Source organism: Heterocephalus glaber, unplaced genomic scaffold, assembly GCF_053883595.1.
Source record: "Heterocephalus glaber isolate CG9 unplaced genomic scaffold, H.glaber_assembly_v1.0 deba00001538, whole genome shotgun sequence".
Lineage (NCBI taxonomy): Eukaryota > Metazoa > Chordata > Mammalia > Rodentia > Bathyergidae > Heterocephalus > Heterocephalus glaber.
This window is the reverse complement of record NW_028258333.1, coordinates 32214594-32241046: the sequence shown is the minus strand read 5'-3', so window position 1 is coordinate 32241046 and position 26453 is coordinate 32214594. Positions and strand designations below refer to the sequence as shown.

The 26453-nt window shown below is 37.7% G+C and overlaps 1 protein-coding gene across 6 annotated transcripts in view; it reads right to left on the bottom strand.

Annotated features, from left to right (window-relative positions):
- Window positions 1–26453, bottom strand: part of Parp8 (poly(ADP-ribose) polymerase family member 8) — a 183372-nt gene that overhangs the window by 124341 nt on the left and 32578 nt on the right. The window lies entirely within an intron of this gene.

Genomic DNA, 26453 nt, shown 5'->3' with positions numbered 1-26453 from the left:
GTCTTGTTCAGTAGCTAACACACTGAGAACAGCTGCTGATATAGAATAGGTGTACGATCAGTGCTTGTTGAGCAATGTGACAAATGAAATATAAAACATGTACTAAATGTACAGTATGTTTATTCAAACACAGCTTGCAATCACTATACACAAGAAACTCAATATTTTACCAAACTCATGAGAATCTGAGATTTTCAATGTTAAATGGGCATTAGTTCCTTTTATCATCAAAGCCTTTGGTAAGCAAGTAAATAATTATTTTCATCATGTTGATGGAGATACTGAGTAATGTTACGTAAAATTTATAGGAAGTTATTATTTTAGACTATGTTCCCACACTAGGCTCCACAGAACAAACCAAACTAGGACAGAGACAATCACACTAGGTGGCACATAATCAAACTGAGTTGTAAAACAGATAGTTCTTTGAAAAAAAAAAATGGGGGATTAATACCAATGACAAGAAAGGGGCCTAGTCTACCTGAGATGCATGATTTGGAAAAGTTGTCTGTTTGAACCTTCTAAAGAAAAGTGACTTTTTGTTCCCTATTCTTTCTTGCCTATAAAGCTAACCCCTTCAGCTCAGCTCAGCAGAGTACCTGTCTACTTCATAGATCGGAAGCTGTCCAATTCATGCATTGCTAATAAAAGCCAATTGAATCATTAAACTCAATTTGTTAAACTGTGTTCTTTGACAATCAGCACTACCCTATGTTATATAATTACTGTCTCGCTTGTAAGCTCTGTGCCACATCATCTTACCATCTCTCTCTGTAATTTAACCTCCTCTGTGTTCTAAGGTAGGAATAACCAGTGTCTTCCTTTCTCCACAGAAGGTTCCAGGTAACAATTGTCAGCCTCCATGTGGAAACACAGAGGTCTATCTAATATGATCACTCTAAAATACGGCAGTTTTTGTTAAAAAAAAAGTATTCATTTTGTTAAAACATAATACATATGGGATTCCTGCTACAACATCATTTCATTTATTCAGACATTCTTTGTGCAAATGGTAATTAAAGGAGAATGAAATAACAGAAAGCTGGGAATAAGGATCTGATACTGTGTTCATCTGTAACTCATAATAGATGAATAAGGCAGATGTGGATCCCAATAAAAAATATCTGGATTACTCTTACAGTCAAAGAGAATGAGAAAGAAGCTCTGAATACACTTGTCTGTAAAGACCTAAGTGTTATAATTTCCAATTTCATATAAACATGGGAATTAATACTTAATTTAAATACTAGTTTTTAAAATTATCTTAGTATTTATTCCTTCTTCCTCTTGCTATTGGCTGTGATATGGAGGTCTGAAAAAAAAACTCTTTAGACCTGCAAGTTTTGGACCAGGGGTGTAGCTCAGTGGCATGACATCTGACTGGCAAGCACAAGGTCCTGAGTTTGATCCCTGGGCGAGGTCATAAGTAAAAGCTGCAAGTTTTAAAATTATGATGAGTCACATTCAGTTGATTGCTCACTAAATGATCAGTTTTGGCCCTCTTTATTTGCAATAATTTCAAGTTTTTATAAAAGGTTCTAATGAGGGGACTGAGGATTTGGCTCAGTGGTTCCACCCCCGCCTCGAAAGCGCAAGGACACAAGTTCAATCCCCGTTACCAAAAAAAAAAAAAAAAAAAAAAAAAAGGTTCTAATGAATATCACGATACTCTGGCACATGTCACACTCCAAGGAAACTATGCACTGTAATTTCCTTTCTCTCTTTCAATATGGGCAAGGAGTTCATGAAAGTAAGAAGAAATTCCTAGAAAGTTCATGAAAGTATACATTAAGTTTTACTGTCTCTTGAGGAACTTGTATAAAAATAAGGGTAAGGAAGAAAAGAAAGCATACATTGACAAAAGACAGGAAGAAAGGAAGAGGACTCAGTAGGAAAAGATCTCTTAATATTTTTGGAAAAGAGAAAATGTGACTCAGGGAGTGGAAAAGCTATGGCGGGTTTCCTGCAGGAATGTAACCTCACAAGAAAGAGAGCCCACTTGCTGCCCTAAGTCCCAAGGGAAGCTGGGATCTTACAGACACAGGGAAGTGCAGAGAGCAGGTGAACATGGAGGCTGATGAGGTCTGCACTGAACATAAGGCCCAGGTTCCTCCCAAGGCGCTACTTCTGTCATAAGACCTGCAGGTTCACAAGCCCTGCCCACACCCCAGAGTTTACAGTGAGTTTGGCAGTAACTTAACCTTCCACGGCTCATTTATTCATTTCTAAAATGGGAATAATACTTATATGCATTTGTTCACTCTTGCTGTTTTTTGGGTTTTTTTAAAGCACCCAAAATTCAGTAGCATAAAATGACACAAATTTATTTTCTTACAGTCCTGCAGAGTAGATTTCCAAAATAGGATTGAATAGGACAAAAAGCAAGGTGTCCCCACAGAGGCTCTGGGGTAAAATCCACTTCCTTGTCTTCCAGCTTCTAGAACCCATATATGCAAGGTGGCCCTCCTGGCTCCTCCAACTTAGCAGTAGGAGCAGAGACCCTTCAAATCTCTGGCTCTGCCCCTCTGCTTCCTTCACACACCCCTTCTCTGGCTCTCCTGAATCTCACAAGCATCCTGTGATTTCATGGGAATCCAGAAAAATCTCCCCAACGCAAAATCTTCTTTTAATACAATGGCAAATTCCTGCTGGGCACATCAAGCAATACACACACAAGATCAGGATGTGCCCATCTTGGTGGCCGTGATTCTATTTTATCAGATAACTGAAAAGAGCAAATGAGGTCACTCAGTAACAAGAGCTTGGGAGCACTCAACCTGTGGGCGCAGCCAGTATGCAAAGCCACGACTCCGAGCCCTTTAGAGATGTGCCACTCCCTGACACCTCGCAAAAGACAGATATACAGACAGCTATCACGCCCATTTTTCAGAGGCGGGAAATACAGCACAACTACTATACCTAAAGCAAATCACAGATGACTGAGAAGTCAAGTAGTCCAGTTTCCATCTTCGCTCTCTTAACCACCATGGTAAAAATGAAGTAAATTTTAGTTATTAATATACCTCTGTATTCAGATTATTAATCTCATGCCACTAACATGCATAATAAAAAAACTCTACACATGATGATCACATGATGATCAAGCCCAAAACTTCTAAAAAATAAAATTTAAAAGAAGATCTTTCTTCTCACCAGATCCGTTTGGCCCCCATCCTATATGCTCCCTGGATCCCTCCACTTATCTATACTGTCACTTCCAGCTTCATAGCCTGCTGCAGTGTCTGCCTTGTCTCATGCCTGGTCTGTGAGTGCCTGGGGGGCAGGGACTTTCCATACCTACAGACCCTGGTCCCCCGTGCCTGCAGAATACTGAAAGAAGAAATAATGAGCTACAATAATTTAAAAGCCCAGTCAAGTGTTTTGTTAAGAATCTTCGCAACTGTTACTATTTTGTGCATTTCTTTATAAAATATTGCCTGGCACAACAGAGACATGGCTGGGGGCATCACAATCCCCAACTTGAAACTATACTATAAAGCTACTGTTATAAAAACAGCATGGTACTGGCAAAGAAACAGACCCGAAGATCAGAGGAATAGATTAGAAGATGCAGAAACAACTCCAGACATACTCAGCCACCTCATCTTTGACAAAGGAGCCAACCACCCTCATTCGAGGAAAGATAGCCTATTTAATAAATGGTGTTGGAAAAACTGGATCTCAACCTGTCAGAGATTAAAACTAGACCATACCTATCACCACGCACTAAAATAAGATCAAAGTGGATTAAAGATCTAAATATTAAGACAGAAACACTAAACTTGCTGGAAGATAAGTTAGGTAGAACTCTTGATGACATTGGTATAGGAAAAGGCTTTATGAACAAATCTTCAGTAGCACGGGAGCTAGCACAAAGAATCAACAACTGGGATCTCATCATATTAAAAAGCTTCTGCACTGCAAACGAAACTACCAACAGAGCTAAGAGACAACCTACAATGTGGGAAGAAATATTTAGCAGCTGTAGCTCAGACAAAGGTCTACTATCAAGAATATATAAAGACGGGCCGGGAATTTAGCTCAGTGGTTTTGCCACCTGCTGCGCAAGCACAAGGACCCGAGTTCAATCCCCAGTACCACAAACAAACAAACAAAAAGAATATATAATGAACTAAAAAAAAATCAGACCTCCCAAATTCAAAGATCCAATTCAAAAATGGGCATCTGAAATGAACAGACATTTCTCAGACAAAGAAGTAAAAACAGCAAATAAATATATGAAAAAATGTTCAACATCACTGATCATTCGAGAGATGCTGATGAAAACAACACTGAGATTCCACCTCACCACACAAAGAATGGCTGCAATCAAGAAATCAACCAATAACAAATGCTGGTGGGGGTGTGGAGAGAAAGGAACCCTTCTCCATTGTTGGTGGGAATGTAGATTGGTGCAACCACTGTGGAAATCAGTATGGAGATACCTCAAAGAACTAGGACTACAGGTCCCATTTGACCCAGCTATTCCCCTACTGGGAATCTTCCCAAAAGAATTAAAAGAATCATACCGCAGTGATATATGTGCACCTATGTTTAAAGCAACACAGTTTGTAATAGCTAAAGCTTGGAAACAGCCCAAATGCCCATTGACTGGAAACTGGATAAAGAAGATGTGGTTTTTTTATGAAATGGAGTACTACTCAGCCATAAAGAATGAGAAACTAGAGACATTTATAGTTAAATGGATGCATATTGAGGCCATACTCAAGTGAAATAAATAGGACACACATGTGTGAATACCAAATAGTTTCTCTAGTGTGAGAAATTGAAAGTGTAAATAAGGATGAAAATGATTAAAATGAATAATTGATAATTTGAAATAAGAAAAGGTCCAAGGGTTTGGGGATGGTGGAAGGAAAAGGGGAAAGGGAAAAAGGGAAAGAAAAAATTACGAGAAAAAAAATGGAATCAAACTGTGTAAATAGGGAAGGGTGGAAGGGATGAAGGGTACACAGGTAATGGGAGAAAAAATAAAAACTAAGATACATCATGTTCTGGTACAAACACCCAATGATAAATGTAAATGTATTTTATACCTAAAATGTACCAATAAATATATATATTTTAAAAATTTTTTTTAATTAAAAAAATAAAATAAAATATTGCCTGGCATTAACCTAATGAATATGAAGTTGAATAAATTCTAAAATGTTTGTGTTTATTTTTGTTTCTGCAATCAATATACAATAAGCAAAGCATGAAAAACGGGAACAATTTATTGGATTGTTTTGCAGGTGTTTCACAAAACAGTATACATTCACTACAGAAAAATAAAAAACTCTCGAAGATTTTTTAAATAATATCCTCATTATTTCTAAGAACTGTAAGATGTCTACAGAATGGTAATCAATAGCTAAAGGTCAGCATAGAGCTACTATTTTGGACATAATATGCCATTCCTATTTCAAATTGTGCTGAATAAAGATCAATAAAACATTCTTTAAACCCATAAAGAAAGAAATCATATTATACCATAAAATGTGTCAAGGGTGGAAGAGGTGATGAGGTCCTTTGGGATAGGAAAGTCTATTTTGGGGGGAAATTCCTTTAGATGTGTTTCTCTGAAGGTTTATTATAACCACAGTGATGCTAGACAAATAACCTGACTTACAACTCCACTAGATTAAACGGAAATGGAGCTTAACAAAATGCAAGTAAAGCTGCAATATATTTCAGCAATGATCGATCTGGCAACAACTGTCAAAAACCCAAATTGAACTGCTTACAAAAACAGACCTCGAACTCCAGGAAGTAGAGGCAGAAGGATCACAAGTTCAAGCCCCGCCTGAGTAACTTAACAAGACTCTGTCTCAAAAAAAAAAAAGACGAAGAAGAATCTGGGGATGTAGCTCAAGTGCAAAGGCCTTGGGTTCAATCCCCAGTACAGCCACCAAAAGAAAAAGACAAGACAAAGACGAAGGAAACTGAAAAGGAAAAGATCCTGATTTTCCTATATAAATGCAGAAACAGAAATTGGAGTATTGGAGTGGGGTGGTATCTTAGTCATTTTCTGTTTGCTGGCATAAAATACTGGACACCCACAAGTTTAAAAGGATAAGTTTATTTTGGCTCACAGTTTGTAGAGGTTTCAGTCCATGGTCACCTAGCTCCAAGGTGGGGAGGCAGGGCAGAGGAGAAACAGCAAAGCAGGCAGAAAGCAGGAAGCCTTCAAGAGTGAACCAGGGATAGATAGAGGCGCACACACACACACACACACACACACACACACACACACCCCTTCCAGGCCACACCCACAGGGACCCACCTCTTCCCATGCAGCTTCACCTCCCAACATCACACCCAGCTATAAACCCTTCAGGCAACTGATCCATACCCAGATCCGGTCACCTGGAGTCTCACCTATGAGCACATGAGGCTTTGGGGGGGACATCTAGATAGAAGCCACAACAGGTGGGAAATGTTCCAATTATTTAATTCAGGAGCTTCCCCGTGTCACCAAAATCTCAAGACCTTTCCAGCTTTTCTTTCTCTCAGTGCCAGTTTGCTTCCCCTTCTGGGCTGACTTCCTACATGGCCCCAAGACAAGTGCCTTAGGGCCAGCTTCCCTTCGGGTCACAAAATACCTAAAGCAGAGCCTTTCTGTGTGTTCGCCTTCTTAAGAGCAGCGGAGTCAGTCCCAACCGCTTAGCAAATCCCTCATATCTCACATGACGTGAGCGCCACATACATCCCCTTAAACTCTCAGGGCTGGCCGGAGTAACAGCAGATGGGCAAGAAACAAGTCACATGACTAGATTAAGATCAATAGTTTGTTTTGTTTTGTTTTTTGGGGGGTACTGGGGATCGAACTCGGGTCCTTGCGCTTGCGCAGCAGGTGGCAAAACCACTGAGCTAAATCCCCAGCCCCCAATAGCTTGTTTTGTTGTTTTTGCTTTGTTTTGAGACAGGATCTCCCTCTGCAGTTCAAGCTGGCCTCAAACTCACTATGTAGCCCAGGCTGGCCTCTAACTCATGGTGCTACCTCCTGCCTCCCAAGTGCTGGGAGTACAGGCATCTACTACCATACCTGGATAAGCTCAACAGCTTTTATCCCAGAGCTGGAGTCTCTCAAACTTACCAAGGGGCAATTTTTCAACAAAACTGGTGTTCTCTTTGCATGGAAAAGTTAGAAATTAATGACTGATAGATAACAATGTTTGAAATAGGGAGGATGTCCAAAGAGTTAGTATATATACCTTTGGCCAAATTATCAAACTTTGAGAAGATAGGATGAGAACAGAAAGGTTCATAATAATACAGTTGTGTTTGACATTTTACAGATGAACAGTAACTAAAAGAGCAATTCATTTTCCAAAGTGAATTAAAAAACGTGTATCCTGAGGTTAGGGAAGCACTAACACATATATACTTGAACATATACACACAGATACAACTACTTATATAGATATAAAAATGATAGTTAACAAAAGACAGAAAGATAAACAGCTGTATAACAAATCACCTGAACCACAGCCTGTTAGATATAATCATTTTTAATCCGATAGGTAAGCCGTAGACACAGAAACCAAATTATGCTCTTTTTCAAAAGTCAATACCAGGCTGGGCGTGGTGGCTCATGCCTTTTATCCTAGCACTCAAAAGGCTGTCTCCAAAAAAAAAAAAAGGTCAATACCAGAGTTACACTGCTAACTCCATTATACTTCAATACTGATATTTTGATAAAGGACACTGAAATCCAAGATTTGCATATGAAAAAGTGCGCGTGTGCGCGCACACGCGCACACACACACACACACACACACACACACACACAGCGCTCTCAATCCATCCAACTACCCCGGATCTTTCTGTCTGTATTGTTCTATTTCGATCCCTTGAGTGTTGCTGTTTCTCATGGTTTCTACTTCCCTTTTCTATGTCTTGCAGTCGCAGACACTGGTGTTTTTATGGGAGGATGAGCTTTGGGAAGCACTCAGGTGACAAGGGTACCTGCTGCTCACCACAGTGCTGCTGTCGGTGTGGAGCCTGCGTGGTGTCTGCACCCACAGGTGTCCCTGATGAATTACGGCTTCCTGCCAGAGGCTCGCACTATTACTGACCACTATCCCACTGCCTCGTAAATGTGAGCAGGCAGCATAAGATCACTAGATGCTAGAGAAAAGCCTTTTGTGTGAATGTGGAAGAGCAAAACAATAAGGGAAACTTGAAGAAAACAGAAAAAACGAAGGGAATAGAAGAAATTTAAATCGATAGAGATACAGATGGCTAGAAAGTACTGAGTACACAAAACGAGAACAAAATGCTCCGAAAAACATTTTCAAAAGAAAATTTAAAGGAAAGAAACAAGAGAAGAAAGAACTGGCTACAGTGGCACGCGATTCTAGCACCCTGAAAGGCTGAAGCAGGAGAGTTACTAAGCTTGAGCTCAGCGTAGCAACTTAGTGAGACCATCCCAAAATAAAAATGAAAAAAGGAGCCCCTGGATTTTAATATACTTTACTGAACATTTTAAAATTCAACAAATTTTGGAAAATAAAATTGAAGAAATCTCCCAAAGGCTGAATAAGAGATGAGAGATGAAAAGTATGGAACATACAGGATCATTTAGAGAGTTCAAGAGTGGGTCCCCCAAAAAAGGAACTTAAGGAGGTAAAGAAATGTTATCAAAGATATAACACTAGAAAACATTCAAGAACAGGCAAGTCCACTTTATAAAAAGCCTATAGTAAAGGACAAGCCAAGAAAACTTTTTTTTTCTTTTTTAGGGGGGGGATCGAACTCAGGACCCTTGCCAGGCAGGCAAAGCACCACTGAGATAAATCCCAGCCACAGGGAAACATTTTTAAAAAGTCTATACCACATCACATCACTATGAAATGTCAGAATTTGAGGAATAAAGCAAAGATCTAAAACACTTCTAAAAATACATAAAGAAAAGTGACATACAAAGAAATCAGAATCAGAAAAGTAACTAAAGAACTCAAGAGCAATGGATACTGGACTATGATTGAGCGATGCCTCCAGAATGATGATGATCAGTGAGTTCTAACACAGAATTCCACACCCTCTCGATATATCAATTAAAATGAAGACTAAAGATTTTCTACATCCCCATGTTCAATTTTTCTTTGGTAGCTTTAGAATATGTTTCAACAAAACAAGAGTGCAGCATCCAGAAAACAAAAGGATACAAGCCAGGCATGGTGGCACACGCCTATATTCCCAGCACTCGGGAGGCTGAGGCAGGATTGCTGGGAGTTCAAGGCCAGCCTAAACTAGATAGTGAGACCCTGTTTCAGAAAACTAAAAAAACAAAAAAGAATGAAACAAAAGGATACAACACAAAGCTATGTTAAAGGACAAGAGAAGTAGACAAGACCTGCATAGAACTCAGCTCAGACTTAAGAAAAAAAAAAAATAGGCTCTGAGGAGGTTGCAAGAATTGGGAGGGAAGGAGGTGCAAAGGAAATATCATTGATAAATTATTCGATGAACAAGACCACACAGGAAAATAACTGAGAACTATGATAAATGTTCTAAAATCGTTGAGGTGAAAACAACAATATATAACACAATAAAAGCTAACAGAGGGCTGAGGATTTAGCTCAGTGGTGCTGCCACCTGCCCCGCAAGCGCAAGGACCCGAGTTCGATCCCCAGTACCAAAAAAAAAAAAAAAAAAAAAAAGCTAACAGAAATTGTAAGCAATTTTTAACTCTAGGAAAAATAAAAATTCATAGGAGGAAACTACATATAGTTATGGTATTAACAGTATAGTCATTATACTATAACACCGCTTACTGTTGATATAACCAAAAGTGTAACAGCTATGGGAGAGACTGTGGGTAAGGAGATGCAAGACAGCTGAAGACTCACCAGTGGAACAGGCATTGAATAGAAAGCACCTAAACTTCATGTCAACAAAGAGCAATGTAAGTGGGTTACTTTAAACTATGATAGATACAGTTAATATAAGGCTCTTAGTGCTCATGTTTTAACTATATAAGTGCTTATTTGAATAAATAACTCCCTATTGATAACAAGAGGCAATTAGAGGGCCGGGGATTTAGCTCAGTGGTCCTGAGTTCAATACCTGGTACCGAAGACAAAAAAAAAAGAGGCAATCAGAGCAAATAGAAATTTTGTTCAGTGAAAAACAGAACAGGATGTTCCTGGATCCTCTCCCCATCCCACCCAAAAATACTCTTCAGAGTATCTTCTGAAAGGTAAACCTTCAATTCATTTAAATAATTATTTTCAGATTGTAAAAGACAAATTCTAATGACTTCGGAATTTAAATCAAACTTCTGCTTTTAAGAAAAGCTTTATGAAAACAAAAAGAAAAAAAAGCTTTATGCATTCCAGGTAGTGATCAAATCTTTGCTACTGTGAAATGAGCATTTAAAACTCTAAATCTAAAGCATGAAGAGAATATAAATGTACTCTGGAAGAATTATTAAATAAGCAAAAACTATAATTTCTATATATCAAAGAAAGTTTCTTTCTTGCATGAATTGGACTTTGGAAGGCAAACTACTGACTGATTATCTGTTTACGTTAATTGAATGATGAATTATGTACTCTGTCTAAAGAACTATGCTTACATTATACATAAACAACAATTTACACTGATGCATGCCTGACAAGCATCTGATTTACTAAATCAGTAAGTGCTCTTATAAATGTGTATAAAAAAATTTTCCTCAGTTTATGAAGAATATATTGATTTAGTGAACTATATGAATATATGCAAATCTAACACTTAGATAAGACTACCCAATAAAAAAGAAGCTATATAGATTTTTCTGTAAATTACAAAACCCTTGAGTAGTGATTTCATAAGATATATGTGTACCAGTATATGAAAATTACAGAAATGTCACTGTATGCTATCATCATAATGCATTAAAAAAATTATGAATTAGGTAATACTCAGATTAATCAAGTTTTACTTTATTTTTACTAAAGTTCACACTTTACACTATGAAAACAAGATATCTGACAAAATAAACATTGTGGGGCTGGGGATTTGGCTCAGTGGTTCTGCCACTTGCCTCGCAAGCACAAGGACCCGAGTTCGATCCCCGGTACCAAAAAAAAAAAAGGAACATAAACATTGTGATATTGTTCGTTTTCTTTTTTGTTTGTTTGTTTTTGTTTTGTTTTGTTTTGTTTTTTGATACTGGGGATCAAACTCAGGACCTTCTGCTTGTAAGGCAAGCAGCGGCACCACTGAGCTAAACTGGGTCTTCAACTGGAATATAAACTGACACTACTAATGATGGTAATCAACTAGCACACACTAATTCTCTGAAAAATGTTGAGTGTTATTAAAGAGTTCTTTTATGTATATCAAAAAATCATGCCAGGGATTTAGATCAGTGGTGCCACTGCTTCCCTTGCAAGCACAAGGTCCTGAGTTCGATCCCTAGTACCACAAAAAAAAAAACTCAAGACACTGAAGTTTAAACATGTATCCCGGCCAAATCAAAACAATCATATCTTGAAGATTTAAAATTCACCAAAACTTCAAATTTTTGAACATTCCAAAAATATTTGCCTAGACTAAACTTCCAATACCTTCTTTTCTCCATCCTTTATATAGGACCCACTACCGCATGTACTTCTATTATTCAAAAGGTACAAGCGCCTCCATTCCCAGGGCTTTTGGAAAGGCTCTTCATGTCTCCTGAAATGGTCCATTTGCTCCTCTTGGTCAGGCCTACCCACCTCATGTTTCAAAACCTTTTTCCTCTGAAAACTACCCAAACTTGTCCCATTTCCAACACCCAAGAGAACTCCCACTCCTGTATTTCACTGTTTATTTTTCTCTGTTGCAGCTAAGTTTGGGGCTGGGGATTTAGCTCAGTGGTTCCACCGCCTGCCTCGCAAGCGCAAGGACCCGAGTTCAATCCCCGTTACCAAAAAAAAACATGGATCTGTTATAGCTAAGTTTTTGCGTGTTGCTTTCTTTAAACCACAAAATTATTAAAAGCACAGACACTGATTTTATCTGTCCTTCAATCACCCTCTCTCAGACTTAACAGACTAGGAGGGTTGACTTGATAAATGGATAAACATTTAAAATGAATGTAAAAGGACAACAGAAAAATGAATGTGTGGCTTCAGAAAATTTTAAAAAATCACCTTAATGCTAAAATCACAAAATTTAAGTTCATCCAAATAGGTTCATAATAGGAATGCAGGTTGATTTTAGAATTATTATCTATCTACTACTACTATATACATTACCTTTTATACTATAGTTTGAGTAACCATTTCAATTTGAAATTTACAGCATCTCTGAAAGCTGTTCTGACAGAGAGCTAGAGAATTCTAACAATGACTTGATTTAGGAGCACTACAACGCTAATCTCCCAAAGACCGTCCCTGCCGAGCTGACAGACCTCACCAGGTACCTGCCCGACAGCAGTTCACAATCCAGCAACTGGAAGCTATCCTTCAAGCCAGAATGAATTCAAATCCCTCTCTCCTGTTTTACCTAGGACAAGCCACTTCATCTATGTTCCAGTTTCCTAACCGATGAAGAAAAAATAACAATAGTACTCAATTTGACAGATTGCTATAGTAAATGATTTAATATAAAAAATTATTTAGAATGATGTCCAACTTTAACAAGTATTCATTAAGTAATAAAAATCATTATCACATTTCAAGATTGTTCGTGCATAATAAAGGTTGCATTCCTTATTTTACAAGTTACCAGTAATACCTGTCACTGAAATGCACTGAAATGTCTTTATGTGGGCCTCCTTCATTCCTGAAAAGGTCTCCACCTCTCTCTCTTTTAAGATTTATAGTATAGTGGCCCATCCCTTACTTCAAATTGGCCTAATGAGAATAACAGAAGGGATCCAAATTCCTGGCTTGGATGACAAATTCCCTTCACTCATTCTGTTCAACCCCACAGGGAAGAACACAAAGTGTCCCCTGGCAGGGACAGCAGCCAGCCTAAGACAAACCCCACTGGACTTGATTTCTTGTTCATGGCCTGACTGAAGCTTACTGTTGTTTTGTGTGCCACTCCTATGACAGAATGAATACCCTTTCTATCCAAGTCAGTCTGAGTCCAGGTTTTTGTTTTCAGCTGTTGAAGGATCATGAATGGGACAGTATATATGGTGCTTCTCTTAACCTGGCCGAGGACATCTCTGATGTGATGACAGTCAATCCAGCACCCCAGGAAAAAGCATACTTTGTTTAGGACATGCACTGCCCACAATGCTGGTGTTATGAATACCAAGAAAGCACCTGCTTAGCTCCAAGGGGAGGAAATAGATCTCTGACATCTTGTTACTACTACAGAAATAGTTGCTTCCCAATCAGCGTTATCCTAAATACTCCATAAATCTCAGTATCATGCTGTGCCAGGCTGGCTAGAGTTGTGTATTATACCAATCCCAATGAACTTACAATACATATTCATTTTACTGATTGCTGAAATCTATATGTAATTATATATGTCAAAAATTTTAGCTACTCTGACACAATTTACAGAAGTTCCAACACTTTAATGTTCCCAAGAGGCCAGTGGAAAGGAAGCAAAGTAAAATGCAGATTTCAAGGCATCACATCCCAAAAATATGCAGTTCCTCTGAGGTAAAAATTGACATTTTTGCATGCACTTCAGTAATTCTGATGCACACCAACCCTTAACCGTTTACAAAACACTGTCCTACACCAAATTGAAAATATATGCCAAGTAAACACACCCTAAAGACATTAATTCTAATTACACACTCAGATTATGAGACAATCAAGTCCTAGCCTTCCCACCATTTCCTTTTAAACTTAATTATTTTTAGTTCTTCTCTGGTTAGCTCCATATTCTTTCTACCTTCCATTACATTTCCAACTGTTTTGTACCTTGGTGCCTTGAAATAATATATCTAGATTTTCATTTTTTATTTCATAAATTTGTAGTGACCTGCATTCCCCTCTTCCTGTCATAGCTGAGCCACATATGACATATAATAATCCCTGACTTCTAATAAAAAGCATCACCAAAAATCACACATTCTCGGGCCAGACATGGTGGCGCACACCTGTAATCCCACCACTCAGGAGGGTGAGCCAGGAGGATCCCTGCAAGTTCAAGACCAGCCTAGGTGACACAGTGAGTTTAAGGCCAACATGAACTACACAGCAAGACCCTGTATCAAAAAAAAAAAATCATACATGCTCCTGAGCCATGCTTCCTGAGAGAGAGCAACTGTCTTAATCAGTAAGGTATTTCTGACAGTATCTGCTTCAGAAATTTCATTTTCATTATTTCATTCCATACAATTCTTTCCAATTTTTATATGCTTTATTGTGGCTTTTGTCAGACTATCTTTATCAAATTAGGATTTTTCTTTTCTCACCTGTGTGATACACAAAGAAAAGGCAAAAAAAAAAAAAAAAAAAAAACCAAACAAGCCAATTAGCCACTATGATTGGACTCCTTTAATCAAGTAAAGCAAATAAAACTCACAGGGAGAAGCCCCCTTGATTTACTTAAGTCTGGAAGTTCACTAAAGATACACCTAAAACAAACCTCAATACAGGAACATTTATGTCAGTAAAGTTTCCACCAAAACATTTGCCAGTGCTTACAATCTATATGAGTAGATACTCAGGAGAGCAAGAAAGGCACCCTTCTATCCAATCCCAAGTTCATCCATTGGTGAATGCTGCACTCCTTCCACAAGCAATTTTGAAAAGTTTCAATAGCTTTACAAGAAAACAAATTCCTGATCATGAAGTACCTCTAAATTTACATGTTACACAGCTCTAAAGTCATCCTGCAACTCTACAAATAGGTAAGACAAATCCAGGATTCTAAAACCATTTTGAATATTCTGTACATGTGTCTATTTTAAAACATCACTGTCCAAAAGAAATATAGCAAGCCACATTTCTAATTTTAAACTCACATTAAAAAGATAAAATACAGTAGATGAAATAAAACTTTAATCTATTCAGGCCAATATATTCAAAATATTTTCATTCTACTGTGATCAGAACAAAAACCATTCATGAGATATTTTACATTATTATATTAATACTAAGTCTTTGAAATCTGGTATATATTTTTACTCTTAACAACATAGCTCAATCTGATCACATTTCAAGTGCTCAACACCACTTCTGACTACTGACTACCATGTGCGGAAGGGCAGATTAATGGAATAACTTTCAGATATGCAATACTGAAAGTATTACTGAGAGTCTTTAAAGGTGAACACATAGGAAGGAAGATTCAAATAAAGTAAAGGACCATGTGCTCACCCAGGTGCATGTATTTGGGGGGGGGGGTACCAGGGATAGAACTGGGGTCCTTGTGCTTGCGAAGCAGGAGGCGGAACCACTGAGCTAAATCCCTGGCTCCCAGGTGTATGATAAAAGTAATTATACCTTCATGGTAGTTTATCAAAATAGCAGAAAAATAAGCAATATTTTCTGATTATGACGTGAAAGAAAAGACTGAAATGGCCTTCTGAACTGTCAGGCCAATGATCAGGATCCACAGAGACCAAGGAGAATCACTGAAAGATCCATGCACAATAAATATCAGCCAGTCAAATATCAGATCTCCCAACCATAGTGATAAGGGAATTGATGTCCATCAAGTCTGAAGGGCTAAAAATAAACCAGATCATATGTGCCAGCCCAAGGCAGATCTGGCGACCTCTCTGCATAGAGTACATGCTAGGCAACTTCTACCTGCAGAAAAAGATCTGATGTTACTTTAGAAAGCAAATTAAACAAAATTTAAACACAGCTCAAAATAACAACAGTCACCTCAATGCATAATAAATTAAACTTTACATCTTGCTTTGTCTAGGTTCAACCTACAGCATGAGGATAATGTGGATAACCAGTTTTTCCAGCACCATTTGTTAAAGAGGCTGTATTTCCTTCAGCAAATAGATTTGGCAAATATAACATAGCAGAGTGTGTCTAGAGTTGTTTCTGTATCTTCTATTCTGCTCCACTGATCTATGAGTGTGTGGGGGAGTGGCCAATACCACACTGTTTTTAATCACTGTAGCTTTTTTTTTTTCTGGCACCAGGGATCAAACTAAGGACCTTGTGCTTTTGAGGCAGGCACGGGTGCCGCCGAGCTAAATCCCCAGCCCACTCTAGCTTTGCAATATAACTGAAAGTCTGGAATTGTGATGCCTCAAAGACCTGCAGTTTTATTAAGATAATTTCTTGTGCTTTCTATTGTCTATTAGGTTTTTTATTACTTAAGGAAAGTGAATAGTCTCAATAAGTTTTATTTTGCAAATATATAACCTTTTGTATTTGCCTTTTGCATCTTTTATTGTCACTTTGATTAAATAACCAAGATTGTACTGCATTAATTGTTTGAAATATTTTGACATTTTCCCCAAAAACAAACTTAAGGTTTTTTCCTTGAATTAACTAGGGGATTTTCCAGGTGGGCCTCTGGAAAGTTCTCATCTTATAAAAGAGACATATTAAACTAATTAGGTTTGATATGCTAAATAATACGAAATGCATTGTCAGTAAGTAGAGCAAACCCTTCTTTAAGCTATATTTGTAGATGTTGTTACTATGAGTATCCCAAAATTTGTACAGTATTCTTATAAATCTAATATATTAGTAGTCATAATTTTAGTTATTGTTGAATGTTGTATGCCACAAAAATAACTAAATTTTTTTGTGAGGTGCATCACTGTCATAATAAACCCAGCATCAGATTTTTTAAGACTATGGCCATTCTTTGTGTTGACCGCGGTTTTTCCGAATCTTCTCCAAAAGCGTTTGCCATCAGATTTGTGAAATAGACTGCTAAGCACTCTTTAATGCAGATTCTGACAATTTAGATCTTCCCAGCCTACTAGGTAGGAATTTCCAGATCTCTAATGAAGTCAGTGAGTTAAAGTGCTATCCCAAGATCAAGTGGAACAAAAGGGAATTATGTGAGACTGAATGAAATGATAATGATAATTTTGATGACTTTTTATTTGAAACAATGCTGGTGCTTTACTGTTTTGTTTTACAGATTTAAGGAAAATTTATTTTTCCCTTAAGTTATCTGTGGCTTGTAGCAACTGAAACATTCACTTTTCCTTCCTTAACTCCTAGAACTCAAAAACTAATCATGAGTATTCTTTTTTTTGTGGCAATATAGTTATTTGTATAAGTTCAATAAGAATCTATAAATCTATTCTCCGTGTAAGAGCAGACAACTAGAAATACTGGTTATATTAGTAAAGCTTTAAATAGAATTCAGGCATGACCAGATAGCTTTAAGGAACTAAGGTTGGCTTTAAGGAGCCAATAAAACCTCCAGCAGAAAAACTGGCTGAGTTCATGGAACACGTGGTTCATATGGTACTTTATGGGCAAGCAAAGAATGTCACGTCCTGGCAAGCCCAGGAACTGCATCTGCAGGTAAATTTTGATGGTCCTTGGCTTTTTTTGCTAGCCTCAAGAGGCTTTTAGAAGTTTACTCTGAGAACCCTTACAAAAAGTTCCAGGAAAGCAAAACAGAAAGGGCCTATGTGAGTACTTGCTACATTTATGTAAACTATCAGGCCAAGTTTAATGAAACTAAACAGTCTTATTTTGATTAGAAGAAATGGGGGACTATGGAGAGAAAAAATTATGCCTGAACAAAACTAGAGTGCAATCTGACATTACATTCTAACTCATTTTCTGAGGATTCGTTGTCTGCCTGAATTCTAGACTGAATTGTGAATTATTCTACTTCTCTCTGATATCTGGCTACTACTCTCCCAACTAATATTTACAATCATTTCTCCTACTCAGTGGCTCCATGTTTTAGCTTATATCTAGATGTCCTCCCAGAGCCTCATGAGGTCACACTTAGGGCTTTTGGGAGTGACAGGACCATGGGTACAAGTGACACTAGATTAGTCCACTGATTGGGTTAGCACAGTTCTGGGTGTGGATGGATGACAGACTTACTTAAGAGGGAAAACTCACCCTGGGTGTGAGTGGCACCAACCAATAGGCTTACAACCCATATGCAATAAAAAGGGAAAGAAGTCTCTCCGCTTCCTGTCTACCTTGCCACCAGCTCTTTCTCTGCCATGCTGCCACAAACTCTGAGACAAAATAAACCTTTCCTCCTTTATGTTGTGGGTGTTGCGCAACGTGGGCAATGAGAAAGTAACCAAGACACTCAGAATCACTAAAGTTAAAACTGCCCTTTCCCTGAAGTCCTGCAAGCTAAAGCCAGACAGCTTGAGATACAGACTTCAAAGAGATAATCGCGACAGCTTTTTATGATCAAATCTCCATGCCTAAAGTCCACAGGGACACTTGATCCGAGCTACAATCCAAGAACATCCACTGCCTGCTCCCACTCCACATGAAGCTAAACATTAACCTATTTTTCTTGTTTCCATAGAAATGTTTCTTATTAAATATCTAAGACCTAATACCACAGAAACCTTACTTTGATGGAACCCCACTTACAGACCTATCTCCTCCTCCAATGACACACAGTATTAGCTGTTTAACCAGAATGACTTCTTGAAACTGAGAGATTCGTTAGCAGTTTATGAGACAACCTGCCAAGCCGATTACTGGACTGTAAAACTTCCTGGAGAAGATTCAGATGAAAATGTTGGAACCCAGAAAATCATCACCAGAGTATGGCACATAAGCATGCACAAATCCTCAGAAGCAGCCTCGGAAAATCAATTCCTACTACATTTATTAAAGAGAGTAGAAAGGAAAAATGAGTGGCGGGGAGGGAACAGCCCATTGCAACAATAAGACTCTGGATTTTAATTTTTTTCTTACCGAGATAACAAAGTCACAAAAAGAAGGGCCTTACCTACTAAGTTCTTAGCTTTGAATAAATCAGGGATTTTGACTTTAAGTAGCTTTAAACTATAAAAATGTTCTGAGTATAGTGACCTATGCCTCTGATCTCAGCTACTCAGGAGGCTGTGGCAGGAGAATCAAAGGCAGGAACAGATAAGTGAGATCCTGTCTCAAAATAAATTAAATAAAAAGGGCTGGATATGTAGCTCAGTGGTAGAGCATCTGTGGGTTAAATTCTCAGCAATGAAAAAACAAAAGAAATAATTTTCATCATGTTCTGAATTACATATCCTGTAAACTGAAACAGAATGCAAAAACAAAACAGTAACATATCATTTTATTTAAAAGGTCAGTTATCAAAACAAAGAAAAATGCATTCCAGGTTAAAACAATCACAATTCCAAAATTAAGCCTATTATTTTTATGAGTCAGAGCTGCAAGAACAGGGTCAATTCTTCAATTTTCTTTAATAAGCAAAATTAGGACAGAAAGAGTTCTGAGGTTCTAAATAAGTTTTCTTTTCTTCTGAAAAGAAAGCACAATGCCTTTGTTACCTAAATCTTATATTTTTATATAAATATAAATTTTTAATTGGCATAAAACAGTTGTAAACTTTCAGCCAGGCATGGTTTCACACACCTATAATCCCAGCACTTGGAAGGCTGAGGCAGGAGGACTGTTGTGAACTCAAGGCCAGCCTGGGCTACAATAGTGAGTTCAAGGTCAGCCTAAACTACATAGTGAGACCCTGTCTCAAAAAAAAAAAAAAAAAAAAAAAAAAAAATATATATATATATATATATACATTTTTATAGCTACCCTGTGGTATTTGAATACATTTATACAATGTCTGATGATCAGTTAGGGCAAATGGCATATCATTTCATGGTATTGGGAATATTCAAATTCCTTTCTATTCTGAAATACAAAATTCATTCTTGTCTACCATAACTATCCTACCGTGATAGGGAACATCAGAACTTATTCCTCCCATTCAGTTGCACCCCTGTATTTGTTAAGTACTTCTCACCCCAGCCCAGCCATCCACCCAAAGAAAGTCCTAAATGCCTGTGTATAGCCTTGTTACCAAACAACAAAAAATCCTCAAGATTTTTACTAAGGATACTTGAGCAAAGCAAGATCTTCCCAGTGTGTGGCTCAACCAATGCAGAAGAATAAACTCTTTGAATCATTCTTTCAATGGAGTTTCCAAGCTAACTTTATCTCTTTAACAACCCTTTAAATTTTCTAGATTTTAAAAAACCCAATCTTATTAACCAAAGTCACTTCTCGATGGTTATTCAAATTTTAAATGTAGTTATATAATTAGAATGTTATACATATACTAAATGACACTTAGGAAAATGATGTCAACAAAACCAAATATTTATCAAGTGGATTCAGATAAGAGTGTATTCTTACTGCTAGGAAAATTAAAAGTTTTATCCTTGGGAAACCAAATCTGACCCGTATCTTGAGCTTTATTTGAATGACTTAACCATGTGCAATCAACATCAAAGCCTGTTACTTCCACACTGACTCTTCCTTTAATCATCCACACAGCCTTTGGGCCTTTCCCACAACAGCCTCCTAGTGTTAAAGATACTGTAGAACACACTTTCCCTCTTACCATTTTTCTAAGAAAAAATGGGGAGAAGGGCAATGACACGGGCTAGCAAATCTTAAATCTGTGTGAACTCCAAAATTAAAATTCTACAATGTAAATTCACAACGGGCATTAAAAACGAAGCTGCAAACTAACAAAACTGATGGGTTTCTAGCCATTCTGGGTACACAAAAATTATGCTGGCAAACTGATTCACCATTTACTAGCTTTGTGCAATATTGTAAAGGTAGAAGCAGAAACACTAGCATGTTGTGCTTGCCTTTACCGATGGCTTTCTCACCATGACATTAAATGGACAGCGTGGATAGTGGATTGTAAATGCATCTTCTGCAGATTTACAAGAAATACACTCAATTAACATTCTAAAGTATTAAAAGTACAAAGAAAACACTAAGCAAGCATTTACAGCAATACTAGAACATCTACAATAATTGTTTTGATTGTTGCCTTTTGCTCATTAGCACAAATTTTCTGCATTGTAATTACTGTATTGCTTTGTATTTCATGTTTTTTACACTCATGACTTCAGAGTTCAGTACTTGTACAACAAGTATTACAATCACCTTTCTCTTATTGTACATGCAATGTAATAACATACAGTTTTGGTGCTTAACAATATTCCTTTTTTTCTTTAATAAAGGATATTTATTTGAATCTAAAAAAAAAAACCCAAAGCTGCAAATCATATTTAAAATTAGAAGGGGTATTCAAACTATGTAAGACTTGAATATAAATTCTAACAGTAAGAAATTCTCTTTGGCATTATCTGAGGAATTTCCATTGTCTCCTAGATAAAACATTCAGGACTCCAATTGGAAAGTGTTTTAATGAGTATAAATCTCAAGTGTGGCTTGAAGGACTATCTAGTAACTACTTCAAGTGCAGGAGTGAAGATTACTAAGTGTTAACGATTATCCTGAGGTTTGGGCTAGATAAAGATATGGAAATTTCTGAAACAGTGGCTGAATTAGCATTTCTACAGTATTTAATATTATACTCATGGCGGGGGTAAAATTCTGGGAAAAGATGCCTCAGCATAATCAGTTAATTAACAATAGGAAAAAAGGCTCACTTAAAACTAAACATATATTCCAATCCTTACTAAGTTAAATACTTGCCTTCAAGTGTTGTTTAGTAAATTTAGATAACAAGACTAGTTCCCTGTAGTTGATCAAATTAAATCTCCAATTTCATTCCACTCCAAAAAAGTGAAACAAAATCTAAATTTGGAGCCAGCTGGGGTGGTACACACCTGTAATCCAGCATTCTGGGAGGGTGGGGCAGGAGGATCTCAAATTCCAGCCAAAGCCTGAGCAATTTAGCCTTGAAAACCTGTTAAAAAAATTTTTTTAAAGTATAGGGATGTAGCTCAGTCCAAAGGCCCTGGATTCAGTCCCCAGTAACACCAATCAATCAATAGATAGATACATAGATAGATAAAATTTGGAAACCACAGGCTCCTCAAGGAAAAGTTTGTATTTGCAAACTTATTATCTTCTCTCCTGAATGTGAATGAAATTATCTACAGAATAATTAAGTCAGGAGGAACATGGTTTTCTCTACACAGAAGCTTTGCCCTCTCATTCAAAGAATTTTAAAGAGAAAAAGTAGAGAGGTAGGTTGTCATTTTGACATAGTGGTAACATAAAACAAATTTTTTTTTCTCACCTTTAAACCAATGCAAATCCTCTTCCCAGAAGCTGGCACATCTGCCCCTCAGGACGGTGCAGATCATAAAGATTTAAATCCTGAAAATTTTTTTTTTAAGACAGGGTCTCTCTATAGTTCAGGTTGCCCTGAACTATGTAGCCTAGTCTGGCCTGGAACCCAAGGAAATCTTCCTGCCTCAAGCTCCCAAGTGTTGGGACTACAGGTATGTGCCACATGCTTCAGGCTTACGTTCCACTATTATTTTGCCCTTGAGTCAATGAGCATGTTTGAGCACGTCATTTTTCTCATCAGAATGCCTACAGTCAGACCCTTAGAAATAGATGTGTATTTAATTTGGTTTATTTCACTAATTTTCAATGAAGATATGTTCCAGGGGTCATGCTGTCTGTCCTTTGACATATTAATGAAGCTTTTATACTTATCTAGTGAGTGATACCCTATCCAGAATGTACCAGCCCGAGTACAGGTGTGGTGGCTACACCTGTAATCCCAGCAATCTGGGAGGATGAGGCAAGCCTAAGCAATTTAGCAAGACCATGTCTCAAAAGTAAAAAGGCTGGAGATACAGCTCAGTGTAAAGGCGGGGGGGGGGGGGGGGGGGGGGGGGAGAAAGGAGGGGAAGGGAGGGAAAAAGAAAACCCTAAGGTATCAGCTACAGAAAGACAAGTGAGAAGTCTTGGCTGTATCCAGTCTTTATGGCCCAGCAGTGTGCTACTAACTTGGTATTATTTCAATTACGATCCACTGTCCATCTAGGCCAGGGGTGGTGAACCTTTTCAAGACCAAGTGCCCAAACTATAACCCAAAAGGCACTTATTCAACACAAAGTGCCAAGCACCAACACTGCAATTAAGTCTGAATATCCATTGCTCGGCTGCTGGGGAGATTTGGCTTCCATGATAACAGAGAAGGTCCTGTGTACGTGCCATAGGTTCCCCACCCATGATCTTACTAAGAATAAGCCCTGCTGGCTTTGGCCCATCCCAGATCTACTGTATCTGCATTTGCATAGATTCCTGGGTGATTCATTTGATTTTCAAGTCTGAGATCTAATGCACAGCACACACGTGTTTTCATGGGATTCATAATAAAGATGGCAGTGTAATACTGTGAGTGACAGCAGTGGTCTATTAGGACTTCACATGGGAGGAGGCCTCTGTAGGCGATGATGATACCTTATTGGAAGGTGACTAAGTAAGCAGAGCTTTCCTCTGATCTCCCTATTGTGATACTCAAGGGGACTAGGACACTGAGGCAGCTATGGAAATGAATTTATTGGGAAAACATGTTAACACTCTGAAAATGATAAAGTCTTAACTACCTTTCCTGGGACATTTCTGACGATTCCAAGTTTGACACGATCAGTGTTGTTTAGATAATGGACTGAGAAAAGGAAGAATCCAAAGTTTTTCTCAAAAAATAAAAAGCAAAAAAAGTAAAGTGTTTTCAAATCTTTCATTCACTAGGTCAGCCATTTGACACTCACATCTTCAACATTTGTGTTACACTGGTAAAGGTTCAGCCAGCGGAGACAGGCACAACTCTGAATGGAACTGACAGGATTATGGCTCTAGGACAGTGGTCACTGTCTTCCAACAGGGCTTCCTCAAGCCACGATCCAGTGAAACCACTGTGTCCTCATTTTCTCAATAAAGGAATCCGGAAAAAAAATATCTTTTCAATATAGTTCAGAGGAGGTGAGGCTGGCAATTTTTTCAACAGAAACTTCTTCTGCAAAACTTAGTAAAATCCAGTGGTAACTCTTCCCCAGGGCAAGAGGAACACACCTTGAATAATTTCCTTGGTACAGTTTTAGCTTACCACTTCAAGGCTAAAGCTCATGTTGGCTGGAATATCTTTAAATATCTCCACTCTTCTAGCACTGTTCTTCCCCTGAACTCTTTCAAGGAGCCCCTAGACCCTGTGGCTTCCTTTAGAGATCATTTTGCTTCTCCCTTTTAATTTCTCCGATGGGTTTCATTTCATTCCACGGGGGTAAATCGAGTATCTCATCTGGAAGTTAAGACTGATTGTCTTTGATTTTTTCTGTTCTTCACTTTTCTGCTCTCCACTCAGCTGAAGGAGGGAAAACTGTATCGTCATTTCTACCAAGATCCTGCTACATACAAAACTCAGGTATAATTTCTGGTTACACAGAAGGCAAAAGTTCATTTATCACAGTAATAAGAGGTGCTAAATTGCTACGGAATGAGAACAGGATATGAAGGACCATCTCTGGTAGTGAATTTATTCTAAGGTATTTTAATTATAATATACACAGATGGCCTAGGATAAGCCCTGATAACAATGAAGAAGAATCAGATTAACTTGGACACTTCAAGTGAAAGGTCACATTAAACTCCTCTGGGTACCATAATGGTAGATGACTAGATCTATTGGGAAACATTTTACATATGTTGTCCTCTGAAGTTTTCTTGCCTAAACTTCCAATTTAATCTTGCAGCACCAGCTCACTCATTTATTTACTTATACATTTTGTGAACTGAAGTTCTCTGAAGCCACATCCACAGAGAAGAGCTTGCACACTGACTAGAACTTTGTGATGATGGAGAATGTGCATATTGTACATGAAGAGCCAGAGCTATCTTGGGCTATTGTCCCTTTTAATAGCCATTTTTATCCTTTTTTGCGCCTGACCTAATATCTACAAAACTACTAGATAAAACTGCTGGAATGCATGCTCTACATTTGGCTGACCTCTAGCTTCTACCAATACTAAAGCTAAGAATATTATGACAGCTGTAGCCTGCCTACCTGATGTTCCCACCGAGGTATTTATCGCATGTACCGACTCATGACTTTCGTTTGTTCTGTGACCATGAAAGTTCCTATAACCTCTTCCATGGTGGAACATGTCATTCAGTGTAACTTGAATCCACATTCCCTAGCCATGGTCACTCATAATTGACTCAGAATAAAGTATTTTCTTATTTCCTTTAAAAGTTATTATTTTATGTCAATAATTAAGTTGAAAAAAATGTTCCTTGAGCACCTATCATGTACCATAAGCCAGCCATACATAGGACACCAAAAGTCCTCATACAATTCAAAAAGAAAGAAATTAAACTTTAATCCAATAGCCATAACTAAATGCATAAATCTGCAGCTGCAGTGGTAAGGGAAAACTCTAATAGGGGATTTAGCCTAATCATAAAGATAGGTAGAGAAAAATATTTTTCCTGCCTAACACTTAAGCAGAGACCTGAAGGATAGAAAAAATAAATAAATAAAACAGCGAGTGGTGCCACTGGTACATCAGTATTGTTTCCACTGTTAGTAAATTTGATTACAGAAAATAATAATGTTTATAAGCCATGTGATAAAATATGTTATTGACAGCAAATGAAAATATTGCTTACTTAAACATTACAGCTTTGAATATCCCTCAGAGAACAACTGTCAAATAGTTTTCAAGAAAATGATAAAAATAATTTTGGGTCTTGTTCTGAAATAAGTCTTTTCAATTTAATTAGCATCCTGGCTTAAGTACTGATTTTCTTTTTTAAAATACAGTCCACCAAGATCTGAAATAGAAGAGAGGATTTCCAGGAAAAAAATAGTTCAATAGTTTCCCAAAACCCCAGAATTTTTTTTTTTCCAGAGAGGTATGAATGTGTTTTCTGATTACTGTGAGACAGCTGTGGTAGCAAGGCTGGGTCTCACATAGGACTAAGAACAGGGAAGCAAGGGCAGGAAGTCCAAGGGAGTAGAGAGCTAAGGAGGTCAGGTCTTCCGGTCACTTGCTTTTGCAAATAAGAAGAAATTCAAAAAAAAAAAAAAAAAAGAAGAAGAAATTCCAAAAGCTACAGTCAGTTACAAAAGGGGTAACAGAATAAGAGACAAGCAGATGAAGATGGGAGAAATGGAGAAACCCAAGAAAGATTAGAGAAACCAAACAAAACAGAACTGAAGAGTGACATTAAGCAAAGTCAAGGGGAAAACCACTCCAAAATGAAAAAGGAGATCATTATTAGTGAGGGCAAAGGGCAGATACTAGAAGAAATGAAAATAGAGAGTATATTTCATTGCTAGAGACGATAAGAGAAAGGGAAATAGCTGGTGGGTAATAGGATCCTATGTTTTTAAATAATATAATCATAACTGTCTCAAAGTTTCATCCTTTCAAGTTGAAATTTATGGGCTGATCATTGAAGAAATTAATAATAAAATACGGAATGCTGGATTCTCAAATTTAATTTAAGATTTAGGATAATTTCTCAGTGGCCCAAGCTGAAATTAATCTTAAAATGAAACGTGCAGCTTTCACCCATATAGAACTTCAATGAATTCCGATGTAATCTATTTTCTCTGCCATTTCTGTA